Genomic DNA, 26,816 nt, shown 5'->3' with positions numbered 1-26,816 from the left:
CATTCTTCCTAACACCATATATAAAATTTAATTCAAAGTAGCTCACAAGTAAAATCTAAGTGTAAAATCCAAAATGATACAGCTCTGGAAGAAAACAGAAGAGAATATTTTCCTAACTGTAGAGTAGGCAAAGATGTCTTAGGGCACAGAAATCATTAATTACAAAAGAATAAATTGTTAAGTAGGAATTTATCAACATTAAAAACTTCTTGGGGTGCTTGGGTGGTTCAGTCAGTTGAGTGTCCAACTCTTGATTTTCACTCGGGTCATGATCTCAGGGTTTGTGGGATCAGGCCAAGTGGTGGGCTCTGTGCTGTCCATGGAGCCTGCTTGGTATTCTCTTTCTCCCTCTCTCTCTGCCCTTCCCCATTCATGTGCACACTTTTGCTCTCAAAATAAATAAATAAACTTAAAAAAAATTAAAAACTTCTCATCAAAAAATACTCTTAAGAAAATGAAAAGGCAAGTCACAGATTGGGGAAGATATTCACAATACATATATCTGACAAATGGCTTTCATCCAAAATATAAAAGATATAATATAAATATATATAACAAATATATAATAATATAAATAAAAATGTATATTTATATTTTTAAATATATAATAATATAAATAAAAATGTATATTTATAAATATAAATATATGATTTAAAACAGATAATTAATTTGCCTTAAAAAACTTCACAAAAAGTATATGAGTGCTTAACAAGCACATAAAAAGGAGCCAAACATCATTAGTAAACAGAATACTGTAAGGAAAACCTTAAGAAGGTACCACCCTACATCCATAGAATGGCTTAAATTAAAAAGATTGATTGTACTAGGTATTGACAACAATTTGGATCAACTGAAAATCTAATATATTGACAGTGTAAGATGATACAACCACTTCCAACAAGTAAGAATTTTCATAAAGTTAGAAATACATCTTTACTATGACTCAGAAATTATGCCCCCCGAAATGAAAGCATATGTCCCCAAAGATTTGTACAAGAATGTTCATAATACCTAAAAGCCAAAAATGACTCAGATGTTTGCCAACAGAAAATCACTAACCAAACTGTTGAAGTATCACATAGTAGTTTTTACTTAGAAATTAAAATAGCTATTGATACACACAACAATATGGATATATCTCTAAAACATTATGTTGAGTGAAAGAAACCAGGCAGAGTATACACTTATAATTCCATATATTTCTGTTCAAGAACAGTAATACCACTCTAGAACAGGGGTTAGCAAACTTTTTCTGTAAATATTAAATATTTAGGCTTTGTAGTGATAAAGTTTTTAGTTATCTATATCCATTTGTTCTTGTCCAGAAAGTACACAAGAAGTTTCTGGATCAGAGGCAGACTACTATAGCAGCAATAACTGCCTAATTTCCCCACTCCACATCCTCTTCCTTCTAGGGCAATGTGATGAAAGCCATAAGTTTAGGTCTGTAATACCAAAAGGAGGGTTTTGTATCATAGGAAAAGAATCCTATAATTATGAATCTGAGAATTTACATGGCAACTGCTATGCAGCTCCCCTCCACTCCTGAAGAAGGACATAAATCTTACCTCCCTAATGTACATAAATCTTGACTAGGAAGAAAAGAGGAATGTTCCTAGTTTACAGTCCTTTGAAATGAAAACAAATAGCTCTCAATTTCATCTCCTTTAGCAATGTAAATATACACCCTTCAAATGTGAAGAGCAAATGTTTCTAGGGAACAAAATAAGGCATTCTCTATCTTTATAGCATGCCAATTTTCATTGCTCAGAGGCTGGGTCTCTGCAGGATCTCTGAAAAATCCAAAAGAGACTGATACCCAAGTGGTGGCCACAATGTCTGGGTCTCAACTACTTAGCTCTGCACTTGAGCCATGAAAGCAAGCAGTATAAAATACAATAAAAAATAGGTATGACTTTATTCCAATTAAACCTATTTACATAAACAAGTGGTAGCCTCCTGGAGGAGTCAACATGGTAGAGAAGTAGGGGGACCCGAAGCTCCCTTCCTCCTCAAACACAGCAGTTTTGAGGCCAGAAGCCTTGGAATTCCAGGAATCGAGGCTACACAGTGACAGAAACATCTCTAGGGGTGCATGGGGACAACTTGATGGGCCATTGGGAAAGATAAAACAGGTGGCATAGGCACAGAGGGGAGGGATCCCCTTCTGTAGAGAGACAAAAAGAAGAGAAAGAGAGGCTGTGGAAGTGTAGGGTTGTGTTCAGACAAGAGAAAAACCATGGACCGGGAATGGAAAAAATGGAGAAAGAACAAATTTCTAACTCTATCCAGGGTTGTAGGGCTTTATCTGGACTGGGGCCTGCTGCTCTGTACATGCGCCTGGGGAAGAGGGGGAGCTAGCCCTGGTCTCAGTAGCAAGATCAGAGGCACAGTTGGAGACAGCAGTCCTCTCCCTTGGGTGCTGTGGGAAGAAGGTATGTAGTCATTCCAAGGACAAAAGACCCTGCAGGCGCCCACCAGTCAGAGGCCCTTTGTTGGCTGGCTGGGTGGAGTAGCACTACCCAGGAACCAGGGCATGTGGAGTCGGATCCTTTAAGATACAGAGGTTTGAATCCCAGTCAAGTGCCTGGGAGGCGCGGGAAACTGTGGAGTGGAACAAACTGGCCCACTCATACCCTCGCACAACACACAACACTGTGAGGATGGCCTGAACAGAGTGGTTTAGAACACACGTTCTGGGGAGGAGAGACTGGGGTGTTGCCATTTTTCTCCCCATTACCAACAAGGTGTGGCTTCAGCGAACAGAGAAACGGTCCCACAGTGGAGGTGGGACTGGCCTACACCAAACCACCCCTCTCCACACCCGGTAACACCAGAGCAAGATAGACACTGACTGAACCAGACGGCCCCTCCTCCAGACCAGCACAGCCACCGGTTTCAAGGCACCATCAGATATTGGTCCAATAGTTTTTCATTTTCTGATATACATATATATATACCTGTATAGGTATATATATATGTATATATACATATTTTTTTTTCTTTCTTCCTTTTCTTCCTCTTATTTCTTCTCTTCTCTATTCTGGTTGTTGGTTTGTTCAAGCAGACATTTTTAATCTATTCTTTTTACACCTCTTCTTTTATACCTCTTACAGCCCCCCACCCCCACCGTTTTAAAATTTTTTCCAGGATTACCTCAATGAACAAATCAAAGCACACCTGGTGGAAGGTCCAAACCATCACTATGAGTAGGGAGATAAAGCAACCAGAGTCACAACAACAGCAAGCATGCAACACACACCAAAAACACCCCTGAAGGGCCAGGCTCTGGACAGTGTATGGTCCTTTTTCAATATAGTAGTGCTTGCTGATGCAGGACACATAACAGACTATTAAACAAGCTATTAAAACACATAAAGGACAAAAAACTAGCCAAAATGATGAAACAGAAGAATTCTTCTCAAAAGAAATTCCAGGAAGAAATGACAGCTAGAGAATGGCTCAAAACATATAGAAACAATATATCTAATAAAGAATTTAGAATAATAGTCATAAGATTAATAGCTGGGCTTGAAAAAGGCATAGAAGACAGCAGAGAATCTATTGCTATGGAAATCAAGGAACTAATAGTCACGACGAATTAAGAAATGTTGTAAATGAGTTGCAAAATAAACTAGATGCAGTGACAGTAAGGATGGAGGAAACAGAGGGAAGAAAAAGTGAAATAGAAGATAAAATTATGGAAAATGATGAAGCTGAGAGAAGGAAAGAGAGTAAAATACTAGACCACGAAGGGAGAATTAGAGAACTACATGATTCAATGAAATGTAATAATTATCCGTATCACAGGAATTCAAGAAGAAGAAGAAGAAGAATAAGAATAAGAAGAAGAAGAAGAAGAAGAAGAAGAAGAAGAAAAAGAAGAAGAAGGAGGGAGAGAGAGAGAAAGGGGCAGAAGGTTTACTTGAACAAATTATAGCTGAGAACTTCCCTAATCTGAGGAAGGAAGCAGATATCCAAATCCAGGAGGCACAGAAAACTCTCTTCAGATTCAACAAGAGTATGTCTTCACCACAGTATATCATAGTGAAACTGGTAACATACAAAGATAAAGAGAGAATTCTGAAAGCAGTTAGGGACAAATGGGCCTTAACCAACAAGGCTAGACATATAAGGGTAGTAGCAGACCTGTCCACTGAAACTTGGTAGGCTAGAAGGGAGTGGCAGGAAATATTCAATGTGCTGAATAGGAAAAATATGCAACCAAGAATCCTTTATCCAGCAAGGCTGTCACTCAGAATAGAAGGAGAGATAAAAGCTTTCCAAGACAAACAAAAACTGAAGGAGTCACAACCACTAAACCAGCCCTGCAAGAGATCCTAAGGGAGACTCTGTAAGTGGAGTGCTGCAAAGACTACAAAGGACCAGAGACATCACCACAAGCATGAAACCTACAGATAACACAATGACACTAATCCATATCTTTCAATAATAACTCTGAATGTAAATGGACTAAATGCCCCAATCAAAAGACATAGGGTATCAGAATGGATAAAAACAAAAACAAAAACAAGATCCATCTACATGCTGTCTCCGAGAGACTCAGTTTAGACCAGAGGACACCTTCATATTAAAAGTGGGGGGATGGAGAACCATTTATCATGCTACTGGAAGTAAAAGGAAGCTGGGTAGCCATACTTATATCAGACAAATTAGATTTAATTAAATTAATTAATTAACTAATTAATTTACTTTTAAAAATTTTAATGTTTATTCATTTTTGGAAGACAGAGACAGACAGAGCACAAGCAGGGGTGGGCGGAGAGAGAGGGAGACACAGAATCTAAAGCAAGATCCAGGCTCTGAGCTGTCAGCACAGAGCCTGACACGGGGCTCAAACTCACAAACTGGAAGATCATGACCTGATCCAAAGTCGGATGCTCAACCAACTGAGCCACCCAGGCACCCCAAGACAAATTAGATTTTAAACTAAAGGCTGTAACAAGAGATGAAGAATGGCATACACAATTACAGGGTCTATCCATCAAGAACTAATAATTGTAAATCTTTATGCCCCCAACTTAACAGCACCCAAATATATAAATCAATTAATCACAAACATAAGCAATCTTATTGATAAAAATACAGTAATTGCAGGGGATTTTAATATTCCACTTACAGAAATGGACAGATTTTCTAGGCAGAAAATTAATAAAGAAACAATAGCCTTGAATGATACACTGGTCCAGATGGACTTGATATATTCAGAACTTTTCATCCAAAAGCAGCAGAATACACATTCTTCTTGAGTACACATGGAACATTCTCCAAAATAGATCACATACTGGGTCATGAAACAGTCCTCAACAAATATAAAAGAATTGAGAACATACCAAGAATATTTTCAGAAAAAAATGCTATGAAAGTTGAATCCACCACAAGAAAAAATTTGGAAAGCCTCCAAATGCATGGATGTTAAAGAACTTCCTACTAAAGAATGAATGGGTCAACCAGGCAATTAAAGAAGAAACTAAAAAATATATGGAAGCAAACAAAAATGAAAACACGATAGCCCAAACCCTTTGGGTTGTAGCAAAGGCAGTCCTAAGAGTAAAATACATTGCAATCCAGGCCTATATCAAGAAACAAGAAAAATCCCAAATACAAAACCTAACTGCACGCCTAAACGAACTAGAAGCAGAACAGCAAAGAAACCCCAAAGCCAGCAGGAGAAGAGAAATAAAGATTAGAGCAGGAATAAACAATATAGAATTGAAAGAAAAAGAAAAATCAGTAGAACAGAACGATGAATGTAAGAGCTGGTTTTTTGAAAAAATAAACAAAATTGATAAACCCCTAGCCAGACTTCTCAAAAAGAAAAGAGAGAGGGGGGTGCCTGGGTGGTTTAGTTGGTTGAACATCCAACTTCGGCTCAGGTCATGATCTCACAGTCCATGGGTTTTGGCCCCTCATTGGGCTCTGTGCTGTCAGTTCAGAGACTGGAGCCTGCTTTGGATTCTGTGTCTCCCTCTCTGCCCCTCCTCAACTCATGCTCTGTCTCTCAAAAAACGAATAAATGTTAAAAAAAAAATTAAACAAAAGAAAAGAGAGATGCTCCAAATAGTTAAAATCATGAATAAAAGAGGAGAGATCACAACCAACACCACAGAAATACAAACAATTATTAGACAACACTATGAAAAAATATATGCCAACAAACTGGACAACCTGGAAGAAATTTACAAATTCCTAGACACCCACACACTACCAAAACTCAAACGGGAAGAAATAGAAAATTTGAACACACCCATAACCAGCGAATAAATTGAATCAGTTATCAAAAATCTCCCAAAATGTAAGAGTTCTGGGCCAGATGGCTTCCCAGGGGAATTCTACAAGACATTTAAAGCAGAGTTAATACCTATCCTTGTCAAGCTGTTCCAAGAAATAGAAATGGAAGGAAAGCTTCTGTACTTATGCTATGAAGCCAAGAATCTCAAACCAGACAGAGACCACTAAAAAGGAGAGTTACAGGCCAATATCCCTGATGAACATGGATGCAAAAATTCTCAACAAGATACTAGCATCAAATTCAACAGTGCATTAAAAGAATCATTCACCATGATTAAGTGGGATTCTTTCCTGGGCCGTAGGGCTGATTCAATATTTGCAGATCAATCAATGTGATACATCACATGAATAAAAGGATAAGAACCATATGATCCTGTCAATAGATACAGAAAAAGCATTTGACAAAATACAGCATCCTTTCTTGATAAAAACTCTCAAGAAAGTAGGGATAGAAAGAACATACCTTAACATCATAACAGCCATATATGAAAAGCCCACAGCTAATATCATCCTCAATGGGGAAAAGCTGAGAGATTTCCCCGAGATCAGGAATACAACAGGATGTCCACTCTTACCACTGTTGTTTAACATAGTGTTGGAAGTCCTAGCCTCAGCAATTGGACAACAAAATGAAATAAAAGGCATCCAAATTGGCAAACAAGTTAAACTTTCACTTTTTTTGCAGATGACATGATACTCTACATGGAAAACCCAAAAGACTCCACCAAAAAGCTGCTAGAACTGATACATGAACTCAGCAAAGTTGCAGGATACAAAATCAATGTACAGAAATTGGTTGCATTTTTATACACCAATAATGAAGCAACAGAAAGAGAAATCGAGAAATCAATCCCATTGACAATATTACCAAGAACCATAAAATACCCAGGAATAAACCTAACCAAAGATGTAAAAGATCTGTATGCTGAAAACTATAGAAAACCTATGAAAGAAATTGAAGAAGACACAAAGGAATGGAAACTCATTCCATGTTCATGGATGGGAATAACAAATATTGTTAAAATGTCACTACTTCCCAAAGCAATCTGCACATGCAATGCAAACCAATCAAAATTGCATGGGCATTCTTCTCAAAGCTAGAACAAACAATCCTAAAATTTGTATGGAACCAGAAAAGACCCTGAATAGCCAAAGTACTGTTGAAAAAGAAAACGAAAGTGTAAGGCATCACAATCCCGGACATTAGCCTCTACTACAAAGCTGTAATCATCAAGACAGTATGGTTTTGACACAAAAACAGACACATAGACCAATGGAATAGAGCAGAGAACACAGAATTGAACCCACAAATGTATGGCCAACCAATCTTTGACAAAGCAGGAAAGAGTATCCAATGGAAAAAGGATAGTCTCTTTAGCAAATGGTGCTGGGAAAACTGGATAGCAACATGCAGAAGAATCAAACTGGACCACTTTCTTACACCATACTCAAAAATAAATTCAAAATGGGTGAAAGAACTAAATGTGAGACATGAAACCATTAAAACCCTAGAGGAGAAAACAGGCAGCAATCTCTTTGACCTCAGCTGCAGCAACATCTTACTCGACACATCGCCGAGGGCAAGGGAAATAAAAGGAAAAATGAACTATTGGGAACTCATGAAGATAAAAAGCTTCTGCACTGCAAAGGAAACAATCAGCAAAACTAAAATGAAACACAGAATGGGAGAAGATATTTGCAAACGATATATCAGATAAAAAGTTAGTATCCAAAATCTATAAAGAACTTACCAAACTCAACACCCAAAAACAAATAATCCAGTAAAGAAATGGGCAGAAGACATGAATAGACACTTTTTCAAAGAAGGCATCCAGATGGCCAACAGACACATGAAAAGATGCTCAATAGCACTAATCATCAGGGAAATACAAATCAAAACCACAATGAGATACCACCTCACACAGGTCAGAGTGGCTAAAATTAACAACTCAGGAAACAACAGATATTGGTGAGGATGTGGAGAAATGGGAACCCTCTTGCACTGTTGGTAGGAATGCAAACTGGTGCAGCCGCTCTGGAAAACAGAGTGGAGGTTCCTCAAAAAATTAAAAATGGAATTACCCTAAGACCCAGCAGTCACAGTACTAGGAATTTATCCAAGGGATACAGGAGTGCTGATTCATAGGGGCACATGTAGCCTAATGTTTATAGCAATGCTATCACCAATAGCCTAATTATGGAAAGAGCCCAAATGTCTGATGAATGGATAAAGAAGATGTAGTTTTTATATACAATGGAAAAAAGCCCGGTTGGGAAGATGGAGGCATAGGAGGACACTGGGCACACCGCGTCCTGCGGTTCACTTAGATTCCACCCACACCTGCCTAAATAACCCAGAAAATCACCAGAAGAGTAGCAGAACGGATTCTTGGGAGCCAAGCGTAGACAAGAGGCCCACGGAAGAGGGTAGGAAGGGCAGAGAGGCGGTGCGCGCTACACGGACTGGCGGGAGGGAGCCGGGGCAGAGGGGCGGCCCGCCGGCCAAGCAGAGCCCCCGAGTCTGGCTTGCAAAAGTGGAGGGGCTGGATGGAGTGTGTTCTGAAAGCAAGTGGGACTTAACATCTGGAAGGTTATAAGTTAATAGCTCTGCTCCGAGAGCAGGAAGGCTGGAGGACAACAGGAGGGAGAGTTGTTGAGCCCCGGACAACAGAGTTCAGCTTGGCAGGGAACAAAGGCGCTTGCCAGCGCCATCTCCCTCACCCATCCCCCAGCCAAAATCCCAAAGGGAACCAGTTGCTGTCAGGGAACTTGCTTGCACTGCGCAAACAACCAATGCTGTGCTTCTGCGGATCCATTCCTCCGGCCTCCGGCGGCGGTTCTGACTCCCTCCCGGTGCCACAGGACCCCTCCCGAAGCAGACCTCTGAAGGAAAAGCGAGCTGAGCCTGCCCCTCCTGCCCCTGTGCACCTTGCCGATCCACCCAGCTAATATGCCAGATCCCCAGCACCACAAGCCTGGCAGTGTGCAAGTAGCCCAGACAGGCCACGCCACCCCACAGTGAATCCCGCCCCTAGGAGAGGGGAAGAGAAGGTACACACCAGTCTGACTGTGCCCCCAGCAGTGGGCTGGGGGCAGACATCAGGTCCGACTGCAGCTCTGCCCACCAATGCAAGTTATTCAAGACAGCAAAGGGGAAGTGCCCTGCAGTTCCTCACCACTCCAAGGACTATCCAAAATGATGAAACAGAAGAATTCCCCTCAAAAGAATCTCCAGGAAATAACAACAGCTAATGAACTGATCAAAAAGGATTTAAACAATATAGCAGAAAGTGAATTTAGAATAGTAGTCATAAAATTAATCACTGGGCTTGAAAACAGTATAGAGGACAGCAGAGAATCTATTGCTACAGAGATCAAGGGACTAAGTAACAGTCAGGAGGAGCTAAAAATGCTATTAATGAGCTGCAAAATAAAATGGAAACGACCACGGCTTGGATTGAAGAGGCAGAGGAGAGAATAGGTGAACTAGAAGATAAAATTATGGAAAAAGAGGAAGCTGAGAAAAAGAGAGATAAAAAAATCCAGGAGTATGAGGGGAAAATTAGAGAACTAAGTGATGCACTAAAGAGAAATAATCTACACATAATTGGTATTCCAGAGGAGGAAGAGAGAGGGAAAGGTGCTGAAGGGGTACTTGAAGAAATCATAGCTGAGAACTTCCCTGATCTGGGGAAGGAAAAAGGCATTGAAATCCAAGAGGCACAGAGAACTCTCTTCAGACATAACTTGAATCGATCTTCTGCACGACATATCATAGTGAAACTGGCAAAATACAAGGATAAAGAGAAAATTCTGAAAGCAGCTAGGGATAAACGTGCTCTAACATATAAAGGGAGACCTATAAGACTCGTGACTGATCTCTCTACTGAAACTTGGCAGGCCAGAAAGGAATGGCAGGAAATCTTCCATGTGATGAACAGAAAAAATATGCAGCCGAGAATCCTTTATCCAGCAAGTCTGTCATTTAGAATAGAAGGAGAGATAAAGGTCTTCCCAAACAAACAAAAACTGAAGGAATTTGTCACCACTAAACCAGCCCTACAAGAGATCCTAAGGGGGATCCTGGGAGACAAAGTACCAGAGACATCGCTACAAGCATGAAACCTACGGACATCACAATGACTCTAAACCCATATCTTTCTATAATAACACTGAACGTAAATGGACTAAATGCGCCAACCAAAAGACGTAGGGTATCAGAATGGATAAAAAAACAAGACCCATCTATTTGCTGTCTACAAGAGACTCATTTTAGACCTAAGAACACCTTCAGATTGAGAGTGAGGGGATGGAGAACTATTTATCATGCTACTGGAAGTCAAAAGAAAGCTGGAGTAGCCATACTTATATCAGAAAAACTAGACTTTAAATTAAAGGCTGTAACAAGAGATGAAGAAGGGCATTATACAATAATTACAGGGTCTATCCATCAGGAAGAGCTAACAATTATAAATGTCTATGCGACGAATATGGGAGCCCCCAAATATATAAAACAATTACTTACAAACATAAGCAACCTTATTGATAAGAATGTGGTAATTGCAGGGGACTTTAACAATCCTCTTACAGAAATGGATAGATCATCTAGACACACGGTCAGTAAAGAAACCAGGGCCCTGAATGATACATTGGATCAGATGGACTTGACAGATATATTTAGAACTCTGCATCCCAAAGCAACAGAATATACTTTCTTCTCGAGTGCACATGGAACATTCTCCAAGATAGATCACATACTGGGTCACAAAACAGCCCTTCATAAGTATACAAGAATTGAGATCATACCATGCATACTTTCAGACCACAATGCTATGAAGCTTAAAATCAACTACAGGAAAAAGTCTGGAAAACCTCCAAAAGCATGGAGGTTAAAGAACACCCTCCTAAAGCATGAGTGGGTCAACCAGGCAATTAGAGAGGAAATTTAAAAATATATGGAAACAAACGAAAATGAAAATACAACAATCCAAATGCTTTCGGATGTAGTGAAGGCAGTCCTGAGAGGAAAATACATTGCAATCCAGGCCCATCTCAAGAAATAAGAAAAATCCCAAATACAAAATCTAACAGCACACCTAAAGGAAATAGAAGCAGAACAGCAAAGACAGGCTAAACTCAGCAGAAGAAGAGAAATAATAAAGATCAGAGCAGAAATAAACAATATAGAATCTAAAAAAACTGTAGAGCAGATCAACAAAACCAAGAGTTGGTTTTTTTGAAAAAATAAACAAAATGGATAAACCTCTAGCCAGGCTTCTCAAAAAGAAAAGGGAGATGACCCAAATAGATAAAATCATGAATGAAAATGGAATTATTACAACCAATCCCTCAGAGATACAAGCAATTATCAGGGAATAGTATGAAAAATTATATGCCAACAAATTGGACAACCTGGAAGAATGGACAAATTCCTAAACACCCACACATTTCCAAAACTCAATCAGGAGGAAATAGAAAGCTTGAACAGACCCATAACCAGCGAAGAAATTGAATCAGTTATCAAAAATCTCCCAACAAATAAGAGTCTAGGACCAGACGGCTTCCCAGGGGAGTTCTACCAGATGTTTAAAGCAGAGATAATACCTATCCTTCTCAAGCTATTCCAAAAAATATATACAATGGAATACTACTTGGCAATGAGAAAGAATGAAATCTTGCCATTTGCAACAACATGGATGGAACTGGAGGATATTACGATAAGTGAAATAAGTTAGCCAGGGAAAGACAGATATCATATGTTTTCACTCATATGTAGAATTTGAGAAACAGAAGACCCTGGTGGAAGGGAAGCAGAAAAAATAGTTTCAAAAAGTGAGGGAGGCAAACCATAAGACACTCTTAAATATAGAGAACAAACTGAGGGTTGATGGGAGGGGTGGGAGAGAGGGAAAATGGGTGATGTATACTGAGAAGGGCACTTGTTGGGATGAGCACTGGGTGTTGTATGTAAGTGATGAATCATGGGAATCTACTCCCGAAGCCAAGAGCACACTGCATACACTGTATGCGCTGTATGTTAGCTAACTTGACAATAAATTATAGTTAAAAAATAAATAAAATAAAAGGATTAACTCATTAAATTAAAAAAAATGACAGTGATAGCTCATATTTAACTAGTCTGAGCTGTTTGCCAAACCCTGTTCTAGAATATTCTAGAATGATTGAAGTCATAGCAATGGTTTCCTCAGGAGTGTAGCTTATTGACTAACAAAGAGGTCAAAGGAATTTTAAGTGTGGTGAAATTATTCTTCATTTTTTATTTGGGTGACCATTATATGGGTGTATATATTTGTCAAAACTCATCAGACTATGCTGTTCAGATATGTGCATTTTACTTTTGTAAATTTACCTGATTAAAAAAAAAACACTATAGATTGCTACCACCATTAAGAAGATAATAAGGGAATACCATGAATAATTTTATGCCTATTAATTCAACAACCTAGAAGAAAATAGACCAATTTCCTGAAAACCACAAATTGCCAAAATTCAACAAAGATGAAATCATGTGAATAGCCATATAACCATTAAAGAAATTTAATTCATAATTTAAAAGCTCCTGAAGACTATATCTCCAGGATAAAATGGTGTCACTGAAAATTCTACTAAGCATTTAAAGAATTAACATGAATTCTACACAACCTTTTCCAGAATACAGAAGAGGAGGAAATACTGACCAACTTGTTTTATGAGGGCAGTATTGACCTCATATCAAATCAAAGACAATACAAAAACCACACAAAGCAAAACTATATACCAACGTTCCTCATATAGACACAAAAATCTTTAGCAAAATATTTGCAAATGGAATTCAGAAGTATCTAAAAACTATTATACACCATGATCAAGTGGATTTTTTTCCGAGGATGCAAGGCTGATCTAACATCTGAAAATCTATTTTTGTAATCCACTATCTCAACCAATCCCAAAGCAGTAAAAATCAATTTGCCCTCAGATTTCATTTTCCAACACTAAATGCTAATGAAGTCTCCTATATTTACATGGTAAATAAAATACAGTATGTTCCTAATTAGAATTCTTATAGAAAATAGACACATCTTTACTCGCATGTGCACACCTGACACACATATATACTCTTACACACAGATAAATGAAAAAAATGACGGATATATTTTTAAAATGGTGATGTTTCTAGTAGCAGAATTATAAATGGTTTGAATGTTCCATTTTTAAAATATACTTTCTACAATGGGCGTGAATATTTACATTCAGGAAAAAAGTAGAAGAAAGTAATATGAAGAGAGATATGCACTGGTATTTCTCCTGAGTAATTTTACTCATTAAAAAAAAATCTTGAACATTATATCTGATATCAATATGAATAATTCTATAATTTCAAGAAACACTAAGCTATTATCATGGATAATTCCCCTCAAATTTATAACTTCATAGGAATATTCTAAAGGGCAACGTGTGAGACATTTGACTATTACAGCTTTAACAACTGACCACCAAACCAGACTTAAACAGATTGCAAGACGGATTAACACTGACATATTGAAAAAAATGATACAGTTTTACGACATGAACTATTGCGGTCGAGTCACAAGGAATTACCCTTTTAAAATATACTTTAAAAACACCAACTTTACATTATGACAAATTAGGTGTCTTCCATAGATATATGCTATTATGAAAATACAAATGAAAAGTATATCAGTGGCCATTATTATACTAATGTCCAGCATTAATATAATGTCGAGGAATCAGATGTAATTACAGTGAAAGCCCCACGGCTTAGATCTGCCACTGGCTTCTTAAATAATCAATCCGAGAAGCTGAAATAGTGAGTCTGGGGCATCTTTACCAAATGGCAAATTACATTTTCATTAACAATAACACATTGATTTCTATTTTAAATGGACATTAATGAATAAAGCATGTATTTAATGTCATAACATAGAATCCCAGATAACTGTCTTTCCTGGTTAATGTGTTTTATATTTTCAAACAATTCAACTCCCCCAGTTTAAAAACTGTAAATGTGACCTTTATTCCTTGAATGAAGGAAGGTGTAGAGATGAGTAGAAAAATAACTGTAAGAGTCTTTCTTTGGTGGGTCCTACAGGAAGCATGCGCCTGTGCACACATGCGCGCGCGCGCGCGCACACACACACACACACACACACACACACACACACTGGGGGTATGAGTACTAGCAGTATATCCATTTATCCATAATACAGGGGGTGTTAGAGAAGGAGAAGAGCAAAGGGAAAAGGGCCACTTGAAAGAAAAATAGTCTGACTTGGCACATACCTTCTCTACCTTCTCTTTCTGCTTTGGAGCTCTTATTTATTCTGCCCTAGAAACCTCCCCACAGTCTAATTAATAACAATGACACTATCATAGGCTCAAGCTCTTCTAGGTTTCCCACATACCACAGAAGTATGAAACCTGCAAACTACATTGTGCACACCCTTCCTGCCAGCAGGATCCTAGGTAGAAATGACCAGTGAGAGATCATTGCATGAGATTTGTAAGGAAGAAAAAAATAAGACCCACTATCCTTTAGCTTTGGATAAACCCTAGGTAGATGGTAAAGGTAAGGCTTTATTTTCCTTTAGCATTTAGAGATCCTCCCACATGTCAGCCACTTTGTTGCTATAGGTATCTGAGCACTTTTTGGTGGTAGTTTTCCTGTAATTCTTTCATATACAGATTTCCCAAAAGAGGCCTTCCCGGCCTTCACTCCTCCTACCTTTCCACAGTTGTGTGAGCCTTTAATTCCACGTTTGATCCACAAAACAGCAATTTCATTTGCTTCAGCCTAAAAAGAATATAAAATCGAAATATTTTCGGTAAAAATGTAATAACAATACTGTCAATCCCCAAATGGGACACATTTCCATTTTAAACAAACAAACAAAAAATGACCTGGAAAACATGTATTTCTTTCATATGGGAAAGTATGTCTATAAGAGATATAATTCTAACATCCCACACATACACTATGTTATGGTAGAAGCATTCTTCCTTATTGGCCTCCACAGTTCTTGATGAGCGTGGATCATTTATCTCCTACTTGCATACTTCAGTCTTTTTCTGGACTCTAGAATAGCCCAGGCTTGATGAACGATGTTCTAATGTTACTTTAGTCACACACCTGCACCCCACTGTACAGATCCCACTCCTCACTTTACTAGCTGAGCCACTTTCTTCTTAATCGTCTCTCTCCAATAAATCTGAAATTCTGTCATTTATTTTTTTTAATTTAATTTATTTTTAGAGAGAGAGAAAGATAGAGTGTAAGCAGGAGAGAGAGAGAGAGAGAGAGAGAGAGAGAGAGAGAGAGAGACACCCAGGCTCCAGCTGTCAGCAGAGCCTCATGTAGGTCTTGAACCCACAAACTGTGATATCATGACCTGAGCTTAAGTGGGACACTCAACCAACTGAGCTACCCAGGCACCCTGAAATCCTGTCATTTACTGAGGTCCTGGCTACTGTGGCCAGACCCAGAAACCATGTGTGTGACTGGGCTCCAGGGTACAGATCCTTTGGGTTCCCTGTCACTTTGCTCTGCCTCACTACCAGGTTACCATTTTTTTTCATTTTGGATCTCAGGGTGTTGGTGGACATACTGAATGGTGACCAAACACTGCTATACTATTGTGCACATTGCCTAGCATACTTCATTAATTATTAAATGAAAGACTAAATGAAAAAATGAACGATTGTTCAGAGCAGGCCCACGTTAATGGGAACCCGGTGTAGGAAACCAAAAAACATCTAGACAGAGCCTTTTATACAAATTTACCTCAGGGATTCAGTTCATGTGGGCACTTGATTTAGGTTAAGCCCAAGTCTTTGCCTGCTTGGTGAAAACGGACTCCAGAGAGAGGTTGATTTTTTCCATGAAAAAATACAGACCTGGGCGGACAATGTGAAGTAGCGTGTCTAGTCTTCATCCGCATGGCTGAAGCTGGCTGAGCAGCCCCTAACCCCTTTTTGAAGCTTGCGGGAAAAGAGGAAAAAATGGAAGGAAACCTACTTCCTTTTTTAGACAACCTGACCTGGAAGTTTCATATATATCACTTCTGCTCATTTCCCAGTGGCCATTATCATATGACCACACTCATCTTCAAGGAAGTAGTTTCAAGAGGTAATGCCATGTGCCAATCTCAAATTCAGGGGTTTTATTACAAACGCAAAGAAAGAGCAATGGATCTTGGGGGTCAGTCAATGGGGTCTGACATACATGGATTTTGAATTCGGCTCTAGGTGAAACCAGTCTCGCTTATTTGTTTTACTGTGCTATGCTACTTCTCCACATTATAGGTTAGAATAGGTATAAAAATTTTAAATAGAGATTCAATATAGTCAGATTTGTATTCTGAATGAGCGCTTTGGAGAAATTAGGCCGTTAAGGCAACAGAGGATGATTTAAAGAGTCAGTTCTCAATCTTTTTGGTTTTAGGACTGATTTACCCTTTTAAAAATCATTGAGAATTTCAAGGAACTTATGGTTATCGGGTTATACCTACTGATCTTTACTATATTAGAAACAAAAAGTGAGGAAATTTTCAAGCACAAGAGCATTACAAACACATATGCTGTTAGTCATCAGACTAATGATGTCGCCACGTGTCATGCAGCTTCTGGAAAATTTTGCTGAACATTTGGGAGACAGTAGGAGTAAAATACGCAAATAATATCTTAATATTATTATGAAATTGTTTTGACCTCACAACACCTTGAAAGAGTCTTGGAGTCCCCCAGGGATCCTTGGATACTTTGAGAAACACCGGTTTAAACTAAGGTCATGTCCACAGAGACATCAAGGAGAAATAAGTTTAAAGAACTTATAGGAATAGAAATGACAAGATTTAGTGACCTCCTTCAATAAGATACAATTTACAAACACAACCTCACTCTAGCATTGGTTAAGTTGTTATTGTTTTAAAGTTAACCTTTAAGGAGCACTGTACTAAGTGCTTTAACTATTTAATTTTATTTCATCCTTACCTATGATATGGTGCTATTAAGTTTTTCCACAGTCAGTATGTGTAATGAGTATTGTATAGTTGTGTATAGTGAACAGTGTATAATTTCCTGGATGACTGGAACCAAAGTTTATTTTATTTTATTTTTGTAAATATTTATTTTTGAGAGAGAGAGAGTGCAAGTAGGACAGGGAGAGAGAGAAGTGGACAGAGGATTCAAAGCGGGCTCTGTGCTGACAGCAGCCAGCCCAATGTGGGGCTCAAACTCACACACCATGAGATCATGGCCTGAGCCAAAGTCTGATGCTTAACTGACTGAGCCACCCAGGCGTACCTGGAACAAAAGTTCTTTTAAGGCAAGTAAAGTTTGCATAAAAGGTTTTGGCCAATGCTTTAAAAATTACCTGGTGCCTCCAGGGAAGTATTGCGTGCGTGCGCGCGCGCGCGCGCGCGTGTGTGTGTGTGTGTGTGTGTGTGTGTGTGTGTGTGTATGTGTGTGTATTTGTTTTTCACAGCAAGCCTATAAGATTCTGATCTCTGTTGCTTCTTCAGTGAGTCGACTTCTGTAATTTGGGGTTCTGGTTCTGACACTGTTCTTGTTATGGTTATTCAACATTGCTCACTGCTCATCTTTTCTTCCATCTCTTTAACCTAGATTCCATTCTTACTACTCAGCCAAACTTAGTTACTCAGCACCTGTTCCAACTTTCCTCCTACTTGTAGCACCTTGTTCTGGTATGTAAATTGTTTCCCATATTCCAATTGGCAATCTGGTCCAACTGTCCTCATATATTCTGGATTTGTCTTTGGACATTATTTGCAAGGTGACACCACAACTATCTACTACTCACAGTTCTCCCTGTGTTGTGTTAAGCCTTTGGTTTTTGGCATTAGCCCTTCTGGGTCATTCAGTAGAGATGGGATACCACAGGAGGAGAAAACGGGGCAAGACCAAGAGGTGTAAGCTCCATAGAAGAAAAAATTGCTCTTTTTGACCTATAGGAATTGCCAATAGAGTATCTGAATGTTTTATTTGTTTGCAAAGTACATTAATCATAGTTACATGTTATAGCTATGAACTATATTATGAAGATCAGATTGTGCTGAATGTTCAAAGTGATAGTGTTACTAAGAGAGTCTTCCAGTAACAATGTCTTTATATAGCAATTTAAGAAAATGTTATTTAGAATACTTGCATTTTAATTTTTTCTTTATTTTTTTAAAAAAGTTTATTTATTTATTTTGAGAGAGTGAGAACGAGCAGGGGAGGGGCCAAGAGAGAGGAAGAGAGAGAAACCCAAGCAGGCTTCATGCTGTCAGTGCTCAGCCTGACTTGGGGCTCATTCCTAAAACCACAAGATCATGACCCGAGCCAAGATCAAGAGACAGACTCTTAACCAAATGAGGCACCAAGGCACCCCACATGTTTTTTTGGCAATAGACAACATGTAGGCTCTTCAAAAAAAGTAGCCAAAATATCATATCATAAACAAACAAACAATTCAATAATTAAATATACAGTTAGTACTCCCATTTCTCTGGTTATCAACTTTTAAGGAATACATTTTCTGTTCTATACATTTTGTTTCTTGGAATCAATATTCAAACAAGTCCACATTTTGCAATTATTTAACATGTCTCTTAATTCTCTTTAAGTTTATAGATTCACCTTTATCTCCCTCTTTTTTTCTTACATTTGTTCATTTAAAAACTAGGTATATGTTTTAAATTTTATTTATTTTTTTAAAGTAATCTCTACACCCATCGTGGGGCTCAAACTCATGACCCCAAGATCAAGAGTAGCATGCTCTACTGACTGAGCCAGACAACGCCACCCCCTCCGCCCCCCGCCCAACAGGAAGTTTTCTTATACTATTTCCAACTGTCTGGAGTGTGCTGGTTGCACCCCTATGATGTCTCCTGTTTTTCCTGTGTATTGACTGTTAGATCTAAATTAAATTAAATCTAAATTACCCTTGTGTAATACTTATTTTGTACCAGGTACTGTTCTAAGAGTTTTATGCATAATGTTCCACAATTAAGTAGGAAGTTAGCTTTTTGTTTTTTTTATAAATTCCTTTGATTAGATTTAAGGTTTACTATGAGAGAAGAATTTTAACGGTAATGGGTGTCAAATTTTGGTAAATCCTTTGTCCACATCTATTAAGTGGATCACAGATATTTATTTTGTTAATATCATTAATTTCATGGTTTATTATTTTATTTAAATTTATCATTTTTTTCTTTTTACCCTTTTACCTTGTTCACACATTCCTCCCTCCCCTGACCCTCTGCCCATGGCAACCATAAGTCTGTTCTCTCTATCTATGACCTTGTTTGTTTGTTTTTAGAGTCCATGCATAAAAAGGTCATATGATTTTTGTCTTTCCCTGTCTCATTTATTTCACTTAGCATGATACCTTTGATGTCCATCCATATTGAAATAGCAAGATTTCATTCAATAATGAATATTCCATTGTATACATTCTGTGTATACAATGGAGACTATTATTCCATTGTGAATAATACTCCATTGTACATATATACTATATCTTCTTTATCCATTCATCCATGAATGGACACTTGGGTTGTTTCCATATCTTGGCTACTGTAAATAATGTTAATGAACTTGGTGCATATATTTTTTCAAGTTAGTGGTTTTGTTTTCCTTGGTTAAAGACCCAGAAGTAAAATTGCTGGGTCACATGGTAGTTCTATTTTTAATTTTTTGAGAATCTTTTATGTTGTTTTCCACAGTGGCTGCACCAGTTTATATTCCCACCAGCAGTGTACAAGGGTTTTCTTTTCTCCTCCTTACCAATCCTTGTTATTATTATTATTATCATCATTGGTAATAGCCATTCTGACATGTATGAGATGATATCTCGTTGTTTTGATTTGAATTTCTTTGATGATTTCTGATGTTGAGAGTCTTTTCATTTATCTTTTGGCCATCTGTATGTCTTCTCTGGAAAAATTTCTATTCAGACCTTATGCCCATTTTTTAACTAGATTGTATTTTTAATTTTTCCTGAGTTATATGAGTTCTTTACATATTTTGGATATTAACCTGTTATCAGAGATACAATTTGCAAATATTTTCTCCCATTCTGTAGGTTGTCATTTCATTTTGTTGATAGTTTCTTTTGATGTGCAGAAGCTTTTTACTCTGATGTAGTCCTACTTGTTTATTTTTAATTTTGTTGCCTTTGCTTTGTGTCAGATTCAATAGTTCACCAAGACTTATATCAAGGAGCTTACCGCCTATGTTCTCTTACAAGAGTTTTATTGGTCTCAGACCTTATGTTCTTTAATCCATTCTGAATTAATTTTTGTATATGGTGTAAGATAGTGGTCCAATTTCATTCTTTTGCATGTGATTGTCCAGTTTTTCAACATTATTTATTGAAGACTGTCCTTTGCCCATTGTATATTCTTGGCTCCTTTGCCATAATTTAATTCATCACATATATGTGGGTTTATTTCTGGGTTCTCTGTTTCATTGATCTATGTGTCTGTTTTATGCCAATACCATAGTGTTTTAATTATTATAGCTTTGTATGTAGTTTGAAATAAGGGGGCTGATGCCTCCAGTGTTGTTCTTCTTTTATAAGATTACTTTGGCTATTTGGGGTTTTTTTGTGGTTCTACACACATTTTAGGGCTGTTTGTTCTATTGCTGTGAAAAATGACATTGGAATTTAATATAGATTGCACTGAATTTATAGATTGTCTTGAATAGTATGGACATTTTAACAATATTAGTTCTTCCAATCCATGAGCATGAAATATCTTTGAATTTATTTGTGTTCTTCAGTTTCTTACATTAACATCTTGTAGTTGTTAGTAAATAGCTTTTTTTTTTGCCTCAGTTAAATTTATTTGTAGGTATTTTATTCTTTTGATGCAATTGTAAATGGAATTGTTTTCTTAATTTCTCTTTCTGATAGTTTGTTATAACTGTATAGAAACACAATAGATTTTGGTGTATTTATTATGTATTCTGCAACACTGCTGAATTTGTTTATTAATCCTAGGAGCTTTTTGATGGAGTCTTTAGGGTTTTCCATACATAGTATCATTTCACCTGCAAAGAGTGACAGTTTTACATCTTTCTTTCCAATGTGGCTGATTTTATTTCTTTTTCTTGTCTAATTGCTATGGGTAGGACTTGCAATAGTATGTTGAATAAAAGTAGTGACATTAGGCATACTTGTCTTGTTCCTGATCTTGGAAGAAAAGCTTTCAGCTTTTCACCATTGAGTATGATGTTAGCTGTGGGCTTGTCATACATGGCTTTTATTACATTGAGGTTTACGTTGAGGATTTGTTGAGAGTTTTATCATAAATGGATGTTGAATTTTTTAAAATGCTTTTTCTGCAACTATTGAGATGATCATGATTTTCATCCTTCATTTTGTTAATGTGGTGTATCGCATTGACTAATTTGTGGATGTTGAACCATCCTAGCATCCCCAAAATAAATCTCACTTGATTATGATGTATGATCCTTTTAGTGTATTGCTAATTTGAATTAATATTTTGTTGAGGATTTTTGCACCTGTGTTTTTTAGAAATATTGGCCTGAAATTTTCTTTTCTTGTGTTATTCTTGACTGGTTTTGGTATGAGGGTAGTGCTGGCCTCATAAAATGAGTTTGGACAGAACTTTTCTGTCCTCTTCTATTTTTTGGAAGAGTTTGAGAAGAAGCATTCTTTCAGTGTTTGGTAGAATTCACCAGTGAAGTCATCTGGTCCTGGACTTGTATTTATTGAGAGGTTTTGATTACTGATTTGATCTCTTTACTAGTAATCAGCCTGTTTAGATTTTCTATTTCATCATGATTCAGTCTTGGTAGGTTGTGTGTTTCTAGAAATTTATTCATTTCTTCTAAGCTGTAACTTTTTTTAAAAAATGAACTAATATTTTTAGATATATTGAGATCCTTAGATTTGGGTCATTTCATTAATAAGATGCAGAAAATTAGTTACAGGAAAAACATATTTAACATCTGATTTTCAGCTTATAAATACAAAACATACAGTAAAAAACATAATCCCTGAATGGGTAAAAAATTATGCTACCTTTAGACAATGGCATATCATTTAGCACTCAAAGAAATGAGCTAACAAGTTATGAAAAGACATGAAGAAATTAAATGCATATTACTACGTGAAGGAGGCCAATTCAAGAAGACCACATAGTATATAATGCCAACTATTTGATATTCTGGAAATGGCAAAACTATGGAAACAGTAAAAAGATCAGTGGTTTACAGGCATGGGAGTGGGGAGGGATGAATAGACAGAGAACAGAGGATTTTAGAGCAGGGAAAATATTCTGTATGATATCATAATGTATAATTACTATATATTGTATATTATATTGTAATAATGGATACATATCATTTTACATTGCTCCAAACACATAGAATGTGTAACCAAGTATGGATTTGGGGTGATTATGATTTGTCAGTGTGGATTCATCAGCTGTAACAAATATAATTGACCCTTGAAAAATACAGGGGTTAGGGGCAGCAACTCCCAATATGGTAAAAAAATCCACATATATTTTTTGAACTCCTCCAAAACTTAATTACTAATAGCCTACTGTTGGTTGGAAATCTTACCAATGACATAAACAGTTGATTAACACATATTTTGTATGTTATATGTATTGTATACTTTCTCTTATAATAAACTAAGCTAGAAGAAATATTATTATTATTAAGAAATCAAAGGGAAAAGAAAATACATTTATAGTATTGTACTGTATTTATTGAGAAAAATCTGCATATAAGTGGACCCCTGCAGTTCCAAATGGTTTTGTGAGTGATACTGATAATAGTATATGCTATGCATGTGTGGGGGAGGAGAGTATATGGGAAATCTCTGTATTTTCCACTCAATTTTGCTATGAACCTACTCTAAAAAATAGGTTGCTCTAAAAAATAAAATCCTTTAAAAAAAGATATAACATATCCTAGGTTAACACTGATATTTTTAATTGAAATCGAGACCCATTCGATACTTACTGAATCTATTGATCTTACATTTTTACCATCTTTTCTCTCATGCTGAAAATTCTGGTTCTTAATGACACCAATACAATTATTCATTTGCTTTATTCTGCACTACACACAAAGCTATCTCAGAATAATACCAACAGTATCGACAATAGTATAATTCATAAAAGACATGTTTGCAGTTCTTTTTTTCCTCCCCCAGTAGGGAACTATTATTGCATTTTCATGCTATTTTACATTGTTTCTGTATAGTTGTGCTACCAACTGAATATGCATCTAGGTTTATTTCATTTAACTTTTGATTTAAAATATTTATCTTTTCAAACTTAAACTGAGAAAAAAAAATGTTCAAAGATGTCAAACTTCTATCTCTGCCCTTCCCATCCGGTTTTTTCTTTCCCACCTGTCTTTTGCACCTCTTTCTTCCTTCATTCCTCCACATGAAAATAAAATTTTAGTCTAAACTGGGACACGTTTCAAGAGTGAAAAGGGGTTATATTGACAATTACACCTTGGAAACAAGTATAAACCAGGGCCATCTGCGGCAAAACTGGAGTAAGTGTCATTGTATCTTGAAGACGCCATTTACATTTGTTATCTTTTTGACTCAAAAAATATAGGCATATACTTATTTTTTGAATTTTTTTAAACATTTATTCATTTTTGAAAGGCAGAGAGAGACAGAGCGCGAATGGGGGAGGGGCAGCGAGAGGGAGACACAGAAACAGAAGCAGGCTCCAGGCTCCGAGCCATCAGCACAGAGCCCGATGCGGGGCTCGAACTCACGGACCGTGAGATCATGACCTGAGCCGAAGTCGGCTGCTTAACTGACTGAGCCACCCAGGCGCCCCTAGGCATATACTTTAAGTAGAACCACATCAAACTGCCAATATGTGGCTGCTTTTTAATGGAAAAATGGCAATTGTGTATGCTCTATCTATATGATGTAAATATTCATGTCCCTACTTTCCTAAACAAATGGTGGCATATTATACTCACTCTTCCTCACTTCACTTTTTCACTTACATATACGCTGGAGTTATTCCATAGTAGTAAATAAAGACAGTGCCCATTCCTTTCACAGGGGCTTTGACTATGTTGTATAAATGGACAATCGTTTAGTCAGCCAGCCCATCTTAGTTGACAGTTATTATTTATATATTTTTTATTTTAAAAATAGTGCTGTAATCAATAGCCTTGTACAGAATGTCTTTTCACATTTTTGCCAGTGTCAATTTTGGGATAGATGTTTAGAAAAGGAATTGCATACAATCAATAATGTGTGCGCAACTTTTCTAGAAGTTGCCAATCATTATTTATAGAGATTGTACTTTTTGTCTTCACATACTAGCAACGTGTGAGAGGTCTTACACACCCACATATCACACAAAGTTTTGGTATCTGTCAATCTGATATACACCGTGTTCTTTTTTTTTTTTTTTTGAAAGAAAAAAATAAAATTTTATTGGGATATTATATATAACACACAATCCACCATGTTCTTTAATTTCACTGTGACTCTGTACATGTCGGGCTCTCTTTCAGAGCATGTTTAATCTTCTCTATACTTAATGAACTTCCCCTCACTGGGGCTGCCAGTATTTCTTTGTAATGTTCCCCAGCAAGCAAGGCCTGACTAAAGACGTGGGCCTGGGGTTTGTAGGGATATGCAGATATTTAGGTACAACCTCATTTCTGGCATTTGGTCCTGTGATCTGTACTAGATTCTCCATTCCCTACTTGCCACAAATCATTCTTTGAGATTCTAATCAAATGTTGTCACTTCTATAAAGCCTTTTTTAACTCTTTCCTCTGTTCCTTTAACACCTGCAGACACTTTTATTGCAACTATTATCACATTGCACTTAACCATTTACAAGACACCCTTCCCTCATTAAACAGACTTCTTAAAGTCAGAGACCCCATATTTTTGAGATTTCCAATGTTAGTGCTAAGCCAAGTCTTTAGCACAAATAAAGATTTATTTTTGAAAGAGTGAAGCAGACAAGGTATTATTAACTGATAGGAAGACTTTAACAGTTACAGTGAAAAATTTTTGATCTAGAGAGCAATGGGGATCTACTGGAACTTTTTTCTTGTATATGTCTAAGTATATATGGTTTTATCAGATTAAAAGAACAAATTATACTTGAAATAGTATTTTTTATGTCTGAACAAAATATTCTTTTCATTTTTCATATTTCAATTTTTCCACCCATGATCACACTATTGCTTTTCTACTGATTTACAGTGTGTTATAAAACATACACTCTTTCAAGGTTTTATTCCATGTGTGTTGTGCACATTAACTGCTAGTGTCTGCAAAAAACACTCCCTCCTAAATTGAATTACATTACAACTAAGTGCCATATATTTGAGCTGAGCAATACATATGTACACACACATACATGCATTCTTATTAAATGACTGAAAAGCAAAAAGTTCTAGACACTTTAAGATGGTTAGTTACACCATTTAGATGGTATAGAAGGAATGGCAGAGAGAAAATGCTCCTTGCATTTTTTACCTAGGGTCCCTCTGCAGTTAGGCAGGGCCATGCCACTAATCCTGGCCAGTGACACGTGAACACAAGCATGGTATGCTATTTCTGGATTAGGGAAAAAGCACGTGCAATTTCTTATTTCTCCCTTTCCTTCTTATTTCTCCCTTATTCCCCACTAAGGAGGCACTATGACATACTATGCAGCTGTGGGGTAGTGAGATCTCTATCTGTCCATTTGCATCCTGAATGATAATACAGAGTGGAGACACTTGCTGATGTGCCTAGGATGTGGGGCAATAGTAGAAATGAACTTTTTTTGTATTAACCACTGTAGTTTTGTGAAGTTTGTGGACCACCAACTTATACTTGGTGTATAAAAAAATGAGCTAAGTTATAGAAGAAAACACACAAAAGATTAGTAAAATAATAACATCTTTAAGATTATTTTTGAATTATAAGGGACCAGAGATAAGGTAATAGAACTTGAAATAGCTTTGAAATGTTTATTTTGAACAAGGAATTGAATTAAGTGATGGGTATAGAAGTGAGTAAGCAGTGATAGACAAGACTACATTAAATGATGACCCAGGGGGACATCAGTCTGTCTGTTTATTTATCATTTCTTATGTGACTGACACTGTATTAGGCTCTGGGGCTATAAGGATAAACAAGGTAGACAATATCCTTGACTTAATGGAACTTTTAGCCCAGACAGAAAGACAGGCAGCTAATTAAATTATGATAGATTTTTGAAAAGTGTTATGAAGAAAATAGGACGGGGGGGGGGTGTAAAAGAAAATAATACTGGAGAGGTAGGGCTGGGGATCATACTTAAATAAGGTGGCCAGGAAGAAAATCTTTCTAGGCAGATGATATTTAAACTGAGACCTGAAGGGTGAAAAGGAGCCAAGAATTCAAAGATGAGAAGAGCATTCACAGCAGGGGAATAGCACATTCACATTCCTTGGGCAGGGAGGTAAAGTGTGGCTGG

General features: G+C 37.2%; 1 long non-coding RNA gene across 1 annotated transcript in view; it reads right to left on the bottom strand.

Moving 5' to 3' along the window:
• The window catches only part of LOC123599159, a 440,038-nt gene that overhangs the window by 116,004 nt on the left and 297,218 nt on the right, over positions 1-26,816 (bottom strand). The window contains exon 2 of the long non-coding RNA XR_006713012.1: positions 15,056-15,124. This is a non-coding gene — a long non-coding RNA (uncharacterized LOC123599159). The remainder of the gene's footprint in view (positions 1-15,055; positions 15,125-26,816) is intronic.

The sequence above is a fragment of the Leopardus geoffroyi genome, chromosome C1 (genome assembly GCF_018350155.1).
Source record: "Leopardus geoffroyi isolate Oge1 chromosome C1, O.geoffroyi_Oge1_pat1.0, whole genome shotgun sequence".
In the NCBI taxonomy this organism is placed as follows: domain Eukaryota; kingdom Metazoa; phylum Chordata; class Mammalia; order Carnivora; family Felidae; genus Leopardus; species Leopardus geoffroyi.
The sequence above is the reverse complement of the archived record's forward strand: the minus strand, read 5'-3'. Positions and strand labels throughout refer to the sequence as shown.